General features: G+C 43.6%; 1 long non-coding RNA gene across 1 annotated transcript in view; it reads left to right on the plus strand.

Moving 5' to 3' along the window:
• The first annotated feature begins 32 nt into the window (after positions 1-32).
• LOC143441283 (uncharacterized) overlaps positions 33-14,204 on the plus strand; it is a 93,573-nt gene continuing 79,401 nt past the window's right edge. The window contains exon 1 of the long non-coding RNA XR_013108544.1: positions 33-177. This is a non-coding gene — a long non-coding RNA (uncharacterized LOC143441283). The remainder of the gene's footprint in view (positions 178-14,204) is intronic.

The following is a 14,204-nucleotide window of genomic DNA, read 5'->3' on the forward strand; positions in this document are numbered from 1 at the left end:
GCCCAATCGGTGCCCGTGATTGGAGGGGAAGACACGCCCCTCCCCGCCCTTCCTCAGCAGAAGGGCGTAGCCTGAGGGGCGTGGCCTGAAGGGGGTGTTGGCGAGGCAGTGTCTCGGAGGGAAAGGCAGTGAGGCCGGAATGCTTAAGGCCCTGCCAAAGTCTCGCCCCAGCTTCCGGTGAGTTGATCCGAGGAAAAGGTGCGAGAACAGGGCGGGGCTGAGGAGTGGAGCAAGGCCCCCTGTGATCCCAGGCATTAGTGAGAGAGAAGGAGCACCCTCCTGTAGCGGGGTCTTGCGGATTGAGGGGCGCGCTGAGGGTGCTGAGTATAGCCTGATACATTGGGCAGGCAGTGTGAGAGGAAGGAGTCCGCACCAACGCCCTTGCCCCAAAGAGAACTGATTCCCGGGAGGTACACTTACTTTTTTCAGACAAAATTAACTTACCACGGAGTGCGCCTGGCCTCTTAGCAGGTGAGGTCCTCTAATGATGCAGCGGGCAGAGGTGGACACAGTGCCAGCCCTCGTGAAGTTTATATTATACCACAAACAAACACGCTAAGGGTGTTTGGAAAGCAACAGCAACACGGAAGGCTTCTTTCTATAAATAAGGATGTGGCCCTTGAAAGATGTCCCCTAAAAGAGCCAAACTTGGAATGGGGCAGACTTGTTCATGAGAGAAGAAAGGCCGGGCCTGGATTCTAAAATTACATTTTACAGTGTCCAGGCTGTGTCGGAAGCATTTGGCAGAACCCTCCCCGTCTCAAGTTGCCTCCCTTGCAGTTTGTGACTGAAAAACTCATGTTTGAAAAGTCACCGCTGTTCCCACCCCACCCCCACCCCCGTCAGTCCTAATGCAAACTGTTCAGGAGAATATTATGGTACACAAATTTTTTAAAGGCATTTTATTTCAAATAAACATAGAATCACAGAAAGCTGAAAAGACATTACAGCGGCCACAAGGACCCTCTACTCATGTTACTCCTACAGCTAAATCTGTTTTATGTGTAGTTTCAAAACAGGAAATTAACCCTGACAGAATAAGTACTCAAATGTGCCACTTTATCACACAGATTCTTATAAACACAGTTAGCAAAGATACAGAGATAGTTCATCACTGCTGAGAGCTCCCTCTTGGAAACATTCTCTCTCTCTCTCTCTCTCTCTCTCTCTCTCTCTCTCTCTCACACACACACACACACACACACACACACACACACACACACACACAGTATTGACTGTGTAATTCCAAATGCCTTGTGGTGGTTCCCTCTCATGAAATAGTAAGAGTTGCTTGACTTTATAGCTCTGGAACATTGACCTTGTCCAGAAGAAAACAGGAATGTAACAGTGAGAAGGATCAAGACAACCTTTGCTTGAGGGTGAAGGTTCTAGATTTGTAAGCCTTATGATTCAGCTTTCCAAATTGACTTCCCATAAATAGGTCAAATGCTTCCAGAGAACTGTTTATAGTCCTGGGGATGATGTCACAGCTCATGTAATCACGTGATTAGCCTTTTATCTATAAGCTGCTCAGTAGAGAAGGCGGGGGCTATCGTAGTTTAATGGTCTGTTCTCTTGCAATCTTCCTTGACAAAGTCCACAGCTTCATTTTCCCCCCATTCTGCCATAAATAAACCCCAGGGGCGTGAACTTCCTGTATACGCTGTGGTTCTCAGGGAAGCAGAGCAAATAGGAAATAAAACCTTCTTGCGTATTGTGATAAAGTATTTAGGTTTCACTGTTCTTTTACTAGAAAGGAAAATGGTGTTTCCAAGTGTATTTGTCAGTGCTGCTCCTGCTAAGGAGCTGAACTCTCAAGACAATCTCAACCAGCGTCATTCGTGAGGCACTGCCCTTTGGGACAGAGGGTTTGGAAAACATTTGCTGGCACCCAGTCCAGATTGCATCAGTTCCAGCATTAATTCTGGGCCCCAAACGAAGAACAAACTTGAGGGAATAGATGAGAGTTTCCAATTCTAAGTTAAATATTTTGACTTGCCAATAATACTGTTATATTTTGGCTTTCACACACATTCTCTGTAAATGTTTGGGATAAATATTCTTTAAAGAGTAATTTTAGGAGGCTCAGTAGTTAAGAGTATTTCCTGTTCTTTCAGAGGACCTGAGTTCAAGTCCCAGAACCCACAACGGGCAGTTTACAAATGCTTGTAACGTCAGCTCCACAGACCCAGTTTGCTTTCCTCAGGCCTCTATGAAAACCAGGCACACATGGTATGCACTTAAGTACATGCAGGTAACACACACACACACACACACACACACACACACACACACACACACACATCTCCCTTTGAATTTTCAAGAATATTTAGAAGTTAGACATTTCTAAAAGAGGACCGGAGAGATGGTCTGCTCCCCAGTCAGAAGGAGTTTGGATCCCAGTGATACTGCGAACCCCTGAAGCAGAGGGAAAGAAAGTTGGGAGGGAGATATTCATAGAAGCAGGGGGCCAGATCACAACACCAAAAGAGGCACATAAGTACTGTAAGCCCAGTAGACTAGGAGTATCAACAAAAAAGACAATACTTGAACCCATATAAAAACCCCTGAGCTTCAGTGGTTTTCAGCTCTGGAGCCTCCTCAAATCTGAGAGGTCTGTAAAACTTGCCAATAAGTTTTTTTGTTTCAGGCTGAGCCATTTTCCTGTCTTTTAATTCCTTAATTAACAGAGAAAAAGAAACCATCGACTACCTGGTGTCACTAATGCCCATTCAACAAGCCTGGCATCTGACTCTGAGGAATCTGACCTCCATGCACACAAAGGTTCACACGCTTGCACATGCGCATGCTCTATACTCACACAGATTGTTTTGTTTTATTTTTCCTTCCCTTCTCCCTCTTGGCTCCAGCCCCACTCGCTCCAGCCCAAAGGTCCATTCATTCATTATATGCAAGTACACGGTAGCTGTCTTCAGACACCCCATGAGAGGGCATCAGATCTCATTACAGATGGTTGCTGGGATTTGAACTCAGGATCTCCAGAAGAGCAGTCAGTGCTCTTAACCACTGAGCCATCTCACCAGCCTCCGACTGTTTTTTAAAAAGCGTCTTCTAAAAGAACTTTTGGCTTTAGAAGTGGAAACTTAGGTGGAGTTATGGATCAGTAGAAAGGAAAACTGCCTGCAATTTTATCACCTCTAATCAAACTATCATAAGGGTTTTTAAAGGCTTATGTGAGTGTTTTACTTTGCGTGTAGGTCTGTGTCCCACTTGTGTGCCTTGGTTCCTGCAGAGTTCAGGAGTGTGGGATACCCAGGAACTGGAGTTATATATGGCTATAAACCAGCATGTGAGTGCTGAGAGCTGACCATGAATACTTTTAACTGCTGAGCCATCTCTCCAGATCCTTTTATAATTTTAATGAAAAATTTAGAAGGACTTTATTTGTAATTATATGTATATTGTTAGGTCTCAAACCTGGGACAAATAGCCAACTGAGATGCCTATTTAACATATCAAAGCAGACCTGGTCACCAGGTTCTCCCAGCATCCCTCAGTCCCTACCTGTTGCTGGGTATGGCTGGTATAACCTACTCCTCTAAACTTCTCCCGCCCAGGGGCCAGGCTACCCTTCCCCCAGCTGCCCTTCCTAAATGATGCAGCCATTTCGGTTACCCTGCCTTCTCTGCTCTACTCTTTACCCTCCTGGTTCTCCCCTTTCCCCTTCCCCATCTCCTCTTCTCCCATGGCCTGACTCAGAGTCATGTTCACTCTGGACTCTCCCAGATGTCTCTGCCTCTGACTGTGCTCTCCCTCATATCTACAAAGGACCTTCTTCTCCTCTGTTCCTTGGAGTAGTCATACCCTCCTATTTATTTATTTATTTATTTATTATTCATACATGTATGTGGGACTGTGCGTGTCCCTGTAGTGCTCACGGAGATCAAAAGTTGGTGTCAGAACCCTGGAGCTAGAGAAACAGACAGTTGTGAGTTGCCCAACATGGGTGCTGGACCCAAACTCTGGTCCTCTGAGAGAGCATCACCCCTCTAAACAATTCAGTCATTCTCCCAGGCCCCGATGGACGTCTTTAAAAGCGTATTCATGGCTAAAAATCAGAATATTCCTTATTGCTTTTTCTTTTATGTTGTTGTTTTTTGGTTAATATATTCAGGCTACCAAATTAAAGACTGATTGATATAGCTGGTTGATAACATTAGGATATGGAGACAGAGTTGAGAGATACCCTGTGAGTCCATAATTGAATGAGTCCTAAGGAGATTTAATTAGTCTTTTTCCTCTGCTCATAAGAAATGCTTCAGTGAGAACAGGAAAGGTCTTGATTATCTCCTCCTTTAAACTGCTGATCCAGGCTGTTCTTACTGCCTTCGATGAAGCCAGCTAACCAATACCATGCAGAAGCGCGTGGAGTAACAAGCTGTGTTTTGTGCCAGTCTGTCCAGGTTGGCAAATCTGATATGTTTCCCTGGTGGTTTAATTCTAAGTTACTGCATCACATTTATTATGGTGATTTATTATTATTATGCCAACATTTATTGAAGACCTACTGTGGGCTGAGTAGCATAGTAGTGTTTGTAGTGTACCAACAAGCAAAATGACAACCATTCCTGACCTTATTGATCTAATAGTCTCTTTGCTTGTGTTAGTTGTTAGAGTCCATAGCAAAGTCCCATAGATTAGGTGTGTTAAACATTAGAAATTTGTCTTTCTTGTTCTAGAGCAGTGTACAGTTCCTCATATTGTGGTGACCCCCCCCCACACACACCATAAATTATTTTTGTCACTACTTCATAGCTATACTTTTGCTATTATTATGAATTGTAAAATAATTATCTGATATGTGACCCCTGTGAAAGGGTCATTTGACTTCCAAAAGGGGTCTCGACCCACAGGTTGAGAATTGCTATTCTAGAAGCTGGAAGCCCAAGCTCATTGTGTTAGCAGGGTTGATTTCCGCCCCTAAGGACTATCAGAGAATGTTCTGTTCCAGGTCTCTCTCTGGCTTGTAAATAATTCTCATTTCACTGTATCTTTACATTTTCTTTTCTATTTGCTTGTGTCTAGATTTCCCTTTTCTTAGAATACAATCATATTGAATCTGGGGCTACTGTAAGGACCTAATTTCAACATAATTACCTTATAGATCTTGTTTCCAAATACAGCTGTGTGCTGAGGTACTGACATTCAAGGTTTTAGCATCTCAATTTGGGGGCATTGTATTTTAACTCATGACTACAAGTGCCTTCTCTGTTGTGACAACTGTGCCACTGTAAATCATGTGATAAATTAAACCCTCCCTCAAGTGTGTGTGTGTGTGTGTGTGTGTGTGTTATTTTACTATTTTACGGCCCAAAGAAAAATAACTTAAAGCAAAACCCTGGTACAGAGAGGTGGGCCATTGCTGTGTCTGACCTGACCACATGGTCCTCAGGCCTTTGGAATTGGTTTGCTTGAGCGATGTAGGATGCTGTGAGCAGAGCTTAATGGGTCTTTGGGAGGGAGTGTGGGAAGTCTGCAGTGCTGATTAGAGTGGATACAGCAAAGGCCAAGCTCCTGAGATTATAGACCGGATCAAGGGCACATTCAGGAATTAGATCAGAGGCCATTCAAGGCGTGTTCTGGCAGAATGTGATTCTGTTCTGCTCTTGATCTAAAAAATTTGTTACCCTGTGTTCTCAGATAACAGACAAGTAAAGAAATTTGTTTGGTGGAGAAAACTTGAAGATGGCGTCAGTGTGATTCTCCCCACTGCCTGTAATCAGCATTGGGGTAAGGAGAGGAGAGAGAGGACAGGGCAGGAAAATGCTTTTGAGGAAAGGAGAATGGCATATTCGAAGTGTGCACAAGAGCCAGGCATGGCGGTGCATGCCTCAATCCCAGAGGGTGAGGAGTTCAAAGCCATCCGTAGGCACGCAGTGTTCCCGGCCTGTCAGCTACATGAGGCACTGTCTTGAAAATAAGCAAAAGCCAAAATAAAGATGTGGACAAGGCAAGTTCAGGGAAACTTGTGGCATTGAGAGAAGCCTTGCACTTCATACACCGGGGAGTGGGAGGCCCCATTTCTCCTTGGACTTCATGCTGCCTATGCTCTGCTCCTGCTCCTGCCTCCCTAGACTACCCTGGTGCAGGTGCAATGTTTTCCCTGTGGTGACTGCTATAACTCCTGTAAACCAATATAAACCTCTCCTCCTTTAAGTGGTTCCTGACTAGTCACCATGACCAACAAAAGTAATGCAGAAAGAAAACCGAAGGCATGAGGTGTGACATAAGACCTTTTTTAAACTAATAAGCAATTGTAGCAGAATGGCAGGAATGGGCTAATATAAGAGGGCCAGTGGCTGCCTCAAGTATTATCAACAAACAAGTGGAACTTGAAGTTCAGAGCTAAGTGCAATTTTGCTAGCCCGACTGACAGAGATTGTCAGAGACCCTCACACGTTCTTTCCTAAGTAGGTCCTGTCCCTGTTGGATATGCGGAGTCTTAACTTGCGTGCAGCCCTGCCATCTACCCTAAGGTCAGCATCACCAAGGTGTGCACACACACTCAGCTCATGTTCCTCTTTGTCAGGACCACACCCGTGCATACCTGTTCCTGCACGTCTGTACTCTGGAGACCATCAATGCCAGGAATGACTGCCCCGCCCTGGGTCAGAGAGGGAACGTGAGCTCTCTCTCTCTCTCCTTTCAATATTGGTTGTACTTTTAAAGCTTAATATTGGAATCATTTTTAAGTTTACAAAAGAGTCTTAACAGATGGGACGGAAAGTTCCTGTACGCTTTCCCACGAGCATTCTCTCCTTTTAACAATGCACATGCACAAAATTGTAACCTGTTTATCGAAGCTCAGAGACGACTGTAAGTCCCATCAATGACCAGACCAGAGTTCATTTGAATGTCACAAGTTTCCCACTGATGTGCTTTTTCTGTTTGAGAAACTCACACTTCGTCTGGCTGTCTCTAATCTATGACATGTTGAGCCTGTCTTTTTCTTGACCTTAGACACTTTGAGGAATACAGGTCAGCTTGGAGGATCTCTTTGTAAGATTATGTCGTGTATGCCATTGCAGATCTTGACTTTTCCCACAGTAGTTTGAGTTATTTCCCTTGAGGATGGCTTCTAAAATTTTGTTATTATTTTCTCTCTGTGTACTGATAGGGTTGTGGGATTTAAAACATCCGTTTACAGCTGGGTGGTGGTGTCATACGCTTTTAATCCCAGCACTCTAGAGACAGAGGCATGTGGATCTTGGTGAGTTTGAGGCCGGCATGATCTCCAGAGCAAGTTCCAGGGTATCCAGGGCTACACAAAGAAACCCTGTCTTGAAAAACCAAAATAAAAAGAGAAGTAATAAAATAAATAAATAAAATAAATCCATTTACTATGCTTTAGTGGGATTTCAGAGGTAGTGAAATTGTATTGCCACCTTTTATCTGGGAGATAAAAATTTCAGAGAAACATTTTTGGTCATGCTAATTGCTGTTATTCTGTGGCTAGTATGGTCATAATTCTGCCACGGGTATAACCCACAAATGCCAATAGCTTTTGTTTCGTGCCATTGCTGTGATCTTTAAGACCTGTGAGGAGGTTGCATTCCAGGTCACGGCCTGTGGAAATTCACCACTCTATTTTCTCAGCCCACAGAACACTGTTTGTATTCCCAGACCAACACGTAAATCCCACAGTATAGCCCCACCCAGCCCTTCCAGTTTCTCTCTCTTCTCTCCATCACACTTCCTGCTTACAGTGAACTAATGGCTTCTGCCAGAACCACACACAGGCCTTTGCTTCTGCAGCTCTGTTTTCTAGACTGAGCTCTATTCAGTAACTTCTCATGAGAATTGTTGAAATTGGGAAAAAAAGTTTTTGTTGCAATAAAGCCTTCCATGTGGACAAGCAGCAGCGAAGAAGTGATTCAACTCTGTCCCTCTGTATGTGTAGACAGGGTGCACACATATTCTTACCTCAATACAAGTCCAAGACGTTCCTGCCTAACAAACTGGGCTATTTTGTGTACAATAACATGTGGATAGGAAAAACCATTCGTGTCCTGTCATATAATCAAAAGGATACGTGGAATCTTTTCCAGGTTTAGGATCCTCAGAATGTCAATTCTAAGACTCCTGTTGTCTCAAGACAACAGAAACCCTCTTCGTAATCACTAGTCTGATTTTTTTTTATAACAAGAAACATGGCCACTGCTTCTGGCACATGCCTGGGACAGGTGAAGACTCTCCATGGGTGTTGCGGGTCACTAGGCTACTCTAAGCCTACCCAGCAGTGCCCAGAGAGTCAGTGGTTAAACACGTTGTATGCCTTCTGTGAGCAAAACTCAACAGGAAAATTACCAAGCAAATATCTAAAGTCTGAGATCACAACTATGCCTACTTCTTCTGACAGAACCATTTATTCTTGTTTGAGATGTCCATGGCTGACTCTGTTGTACCCTGGAAGAAGCAGAATGTTTAGTATGGAATTCTAAGAGGGTACCTTCACTACCCATCTTGAGCAGTAGTTCCGGCAATACATTAAATCCTGTGCCAAGGCCGGACATGTGCAGCAGCTGTCTATCATCAAATGGAAATTATGTGTAAGCCAGACTGGAGTGAGTTCAGAAGACACAAGTTCTTACATGAATGTGTACATGGTTCTGGCACCCACAGCATCTACCTTTGCTGCCTGTGGTCCCCTTCTCACCTTCCACATGACAAAGGTGTCATGGGGCGTTCCATATAACATGTTGGAGGAAGAAGAATAAAACTTGGACTTCATTCAAAAAAAGATCTCTATCTTACGGTAGTCCAAGTACATTCACGTATATTCACGCAGGGATGCCAATGGAGAGGAATAGTCAAGAGACATTGTTCCAGACATTAGGACTTTGAGCAGCGTATCTCGCTGTAACTGTGGCCTGGAAGAAGAGGTAGCCTATGAGACAGGTCCACACTTACTTAGAGAAAGCAGATTTTTAGTCATTGGTCAGAAACTTGAAAAGAACATCTTTGAGAGATTGTTAACAAGATTGAGAATGAGATACACGAATGGGTCTTTCAGAAATGAGCACAAGAGAAAGGAATTAGCATGGACGGCCATGAGTAGATACCCTGGCAGAGGCCTTGAAATGGAGAGAGAAACGATGGCTTGTCCTGTGGCTGTCAGCCTTCATCTTTCTGCACCCTAGTTTTTAATTGGCCTGTCCACAAAGTGTCCACAATGTCAGGGATAGAGGCACAAATTAAACAACATGGATTCCCCCTATTGAGCTAATCTGTCTGTTGGTGCTGTTGAGTGGCTAAATTGCCAAGAGCAGAATCCAAACTTTGAGTTCCCCATGTGTAGTACCGTTTATCAAGGCAAGTAGCCAATCATCTGTTGGTAAATTGAGTAGTGTATCCTTCCTACTCTGGAAAAAGTTTGTTTTAAAACTATAATAGACAAAGAGTTGGGTATGGAGTCACTTTTCCAGTTTAAACTGTTTCTGCAAGTACAGCCACACAATCCCTGTCCATTGTCAAGATACTCTACTTAATACAGTTTCTGACCATGGGACACAACAAAAGAGTGTAACTAAAAAGCTTGAGCTCTGGAAACTACTAATCTCACCACATGCACCTATCATCTGAAACCAACACAACTGTACAACTGACATGACTGCACAGTCTACTGAAAACTTGGCATTGGCAAAAGAAACAATGTGGTGTAAGGTTGAGGTTCTTTGAAGTGTGCATGTGCGTGCATGCATGTGTGCGCATGTGTGCATGAGTGTGCATGTAGATGTGTCTGCACGCTTGTACGCACGTGTGTATGCATGTGAGTATGTGTGTTGGGAATATCAATCAATGTGTGGTGCTTCCCCACCGTATGTCCTTTGTTAAGTGGTTGAAGAGAAAGTAACTTTCTTCATATTTTCTCCCCACCACCCTCCAGAACCTCACTGAATTGTACTTTGTAGGAAGAGTGATCCTGTTTAGTTAAAAAGAAAAGAGGTTGCAGCTGAGAAGAGAGAGAAGAAAAACCGGGGATAGCTCTGAGTGATTCCACTGACAATAATGAAAGTTAAGGGGGACCTACAGTAACGGATTCAAACCCTCAGGATGGTGGACTGGATTCTATCATTTGCTGGAGGCTAGCTCAGAAGAAGGAGAACATAAAGTAATCAGGGAAAGAAAGTAAGCTATGAATAAATCTATCAGGGAGGTAAAGACCTCTATAACAAAGATTTTAAAAATACTGAAGAAGGAATCTGACGAAGACAGAAGAGGAAAGAGCTCACATGGTCATGGGGTTGCATTTTAGTACTAGGAAAATGGCAATGGAACTGTGTTCCAGGAGTTCAATGCAGACTTCATGAGAATTCCAACATGGTTTTCATAGAACTAGGAAAAAAAACCTAAAATTCATACAGAAGCACAAAAGACCCCCCAAAGCCAAAGCAGTGCTATGAAGAAAGAGCAAAGCAGGGAACCGAACCTGCATCCTCTGAAAGAGCAGCCAGTGGTCTTATAACTCCAAGCCATCTCTCTAGCTTCCCCTGGCTTGAGTTTACATGGGGTCTCGGGTAGATCTAGGCCTAGTGTGGGGCCACCAGCCGCTTTGGTTACCCTAGACACTAATTATCTGGGATTTGAGACTTCCAACACTATAACTGCCACAAGATGGCCACTGCGGCCCAATGTGACTTGGTGGGCAGATGAGTGGCAGGGCTTATTCCTATGCCCTGAAGTTTTCTAATGACTGTGGGACAAGGAAATGTTATTTTTTAATGTTGCATGGCACCTCCATTCAGATCCATCCCACAGCACATCTAGTCTATCGATCCAGGGGAAGTAGATCCGAAGCGAGACAGAAAAGAACTGCCCAGCTCACCTGTGACTCCTTTAGAAGAATGTGAGCGCAGTGTAAATAGTCTCCATCAACACTGTTTCTGCTCCTTGGAAAGCGTCGGTGCATTGCTGACTTCAGTTGATGACAAGTTGGAAGAATTGCAAGGATTTGGTTGAATATGGAGGCTAGAGGAAGAAGAATTTGACCAGCTCTCCTGAAACACAGGAGAGTAGGGGAAACATGTAGGAGGGCAGAATTACCACACAGAAGACATTGGTCAGTAGAATGCCTGTTACCACCAAGGCTGCCCTAGAGGCAGCTTCATTTTAGAAATGATGATCAGTTACTTTCTTTTTATAGTGCACCATCTAGTGTCCATAGTGATGTACTTCTTGGCCCAGTTAGGTTTAAAAGAAGATAGAGAGCTTGTCTTCTCAGGGTGCTCCTCCAAACACCCTATTGTTCGGACATTCCAGGGTTTGCTTGGTCTTGCAGCTAACGCACCAGCCCAGCCTGGTGAATCGCCCATACACTAGCCCTCCAATGACGTCTCAGTATATCCCAGGATGTCTGGCTCAGGTTGTGCAGCAGCCCCCCTCACTCCTGTGCCTCCCAGTCCCCACACTCCCAGGTTTAGTTCAGGTGTTACAGCCTGTGCACCAGGTCAGGCAAACCCAGCTATGCATCACAATCAGGAGCCCTCTTGGCTACCACATTGGAGTCACCTTGTCCCTCCAAACAAAACTCAACACTGAGTATGTAAAGGACTGACTTACCACCTCTTCACAACAGATCTAAACTCAGACAAGCTCCTTCCGTTTGCTTTGTCAAATTCTGATGTGTTAGGTTTTGTTTTATCTTTATTATCTCACTTAAGATTATTTTATTTTAAATTTGCGTGTGCATGCTGGAGCAGGCGAAAGACCCTGCCGAGGTTAGAAGAGTGCAGTGGATCCTCTAGAACTGGAGTTTCAGGGCGCTGGGAGCTGCCGTTGTGTGGATGAGTTGAATCTGGGTCTTTCGCAAGACTGGTAAGAGCTCTTGATTGCTGAGCCGTCTCTGCAGTCTCCATGCCCGTGGGGCTTGGCTGGCCGGCAGAGTAATTTCATCAAAAGGTATTATTATAGTTTATTTAAAACCACCTTTTGCCCATGCTTCTGGCCTGGTGTCCTTGTGTCTCTTTCTCTTTAGGACGCATTATTCTCCTTGAGACTCATTAGTAGGCTTATTTATGTCTCTTTCTGAACGGGGGTTGTTGTGGTATAGCTGTTTCCTCTGGGCATAGCATGACTGTTGTCCATAGCATGACTAGTGTCCATCACGGAGTAGAGACTGCTGAGGTGGTTACATTGACCTCTGTAATGGTGGCAATAAAATGAGCGAGGACAGAGATCAATAGGTGTGTGGGAATAGTAACAGGCCTGTGAACACTCTAGATGCAGAGGGAGTGGGGAGTCACTGAACTCCCATGTGTCTTAGGTGGTACCGGAGTATACAGGAGGTGTAAGCTTGACTGAATGGGGTACCCCACTGACTGTTTCCATAATGTATGTCATCACCTCACATTGAAGTGTGGTTTCTCCAGTCATGCAGATGCATGTCACTTACCCATGCTAACTTCATCCATAATCCTAACTCAGTAAAAAACTTATTAGTCTGCCAAAAAAGAAAGAAAGAAAGAAAGAAAGAAAGAAAGAAAGAAAGAAAGAAAGGAAGGAAGAAAGAAAGAAAGAAAAGAAAGAAAGAAAGAAAGATAACAGTAAATTCTGGAGAGGATGAAAGGGGGCACTCACTCATTTACAGTTGGCGAGATTGCAGACTGGTATAGCCACTCTGGAAATCAGTGTGAAAAAAACTTCACAAAGCTAAAAGTAGATCCTCCATGTGACCCAGCTGTGCCACTCTTTGATGTCTATGCAAAGGCACTAGCATCCTCCTGCAGAGACAGTCCCTCAGCATGTTCACGTTGCTTCATTCATACTAGGAAGGAAATGGAATCAGCCTAAATGCCCTTTAACTGATGAATGAAGTGTGTCTGCACTCACACACATAACCATACACCAGCACAGCACAAGCACACATACACACCATACACATACATACACAATAAATGAATAAATAAAACATGCTTTAGTCTCCCTCTCTGTTTTCATGCGACTGTTTTCTGTTTTGAGGTTAAACTCTGGCCCATCTTTTCAGTTTCATCCCGACGACCACAATTCAGAATTGTAATGCATCTTTTGGAGGGTTGAATTTCAACCCATAATGAGTGATTCCACCATTTAAAGGGTGCATGACATTAACACACTTTATGTCTGTTGATGTCAATTTTGACTGTGATAGTTTTATTTGCTCCATTGCAAAGTTACTTTTTCTTCCAGCTTCTATGATAGCTTTAGAAGGACGTCTTTTTATGCAAATGCAGTTAACGAGTGGAAAGTTTTTTTCTCTGACTCCTTGAGAACTGAGTGTCTACATGATTTATTTGGAGTTATTTTGCAATTGTTCACTTTTCCAGATCCACATGGATAATTATTTTATAGCTGGAGTTAGGATACATTTGCATTATCTTGTTATTCAAATTGTCCCATTGGAAGCTCTGTCTCTTCGCTTTCTGTTTCAGAAACAATTTTATCAACTAGAATCCAATCTTCAAACCCTGTCTCGAAAAACCAAAAAAAAAAAAAAAAAAAAAAAAAAAAAAGAATCCAATCTTCATGTACAGTTCTTTTTGTTTTTAAGATTACAATTCTTTCCTTCCTAGAGATCCTTCCCCAAACTCCAAAGTTATATTAGTGCATTTTCTTCTCTTCCTTTTCAGTGAGGCAATGCTTTATACGCTTCTCATCGTCCACCTTTTAACCTCTAGTCTCCTGTGAGATTTTGAAAAACAAAACCAAGAGCCCGCAGGCATTGAGTGCCGCTCCAGTTCATTCTGGGCTATAAAATTCTATGAGTTTAATGCATGAGTAATGTCACATGGCCACGATATAGTATCATACGGAATAATCTCACGTTGGACGTTCCTGTCCTGTGCTTATCGATTACCCACACATCCTGCCTTCAGGCTACTGATGTCTCCTGGGCATCAGCTCATAGTCTTCATGGCTTTGCTTTCCCCAAATGTCGTGGAGAAAGTAACCTGTGATGGTCGATTCTGTGCCTGAACTTGAGGGAGTTAAAGTGCGATTGGATAGCAGCTAAAACACCTTTTCTAAGTGTGTCTGTGAGAGTGTTTATGAATGAAGAGACTAGCATTTGAATCAGTAGATGGAGTTAAGATCTGTCCTGAGGTGGTGGTGGTGGTGGTGGTGGTGTGTGTGTGTATATTTCCATTCTTTTCACTCTCCTTCATTGGTGAATACTGCCCAATATGTATTCATCTATACGATTTGGAGAA

Source organism: Arvicanthis niloticus, chromosome 2, assembly GCF_011762505.2.
Source record: "Arvicanthis niloticus isolate mArvNil1 chromosome 2, mArvNil1.pat.X, whole genome shotgun sequence".
Classification (NCBI taxonomy): domain Eukaryota; kingdom Metazoa; phylum Chordata; class Mammalia; order Rodentia; family Muridae; genus Arvicanthis; species Arvicanthis niloticus.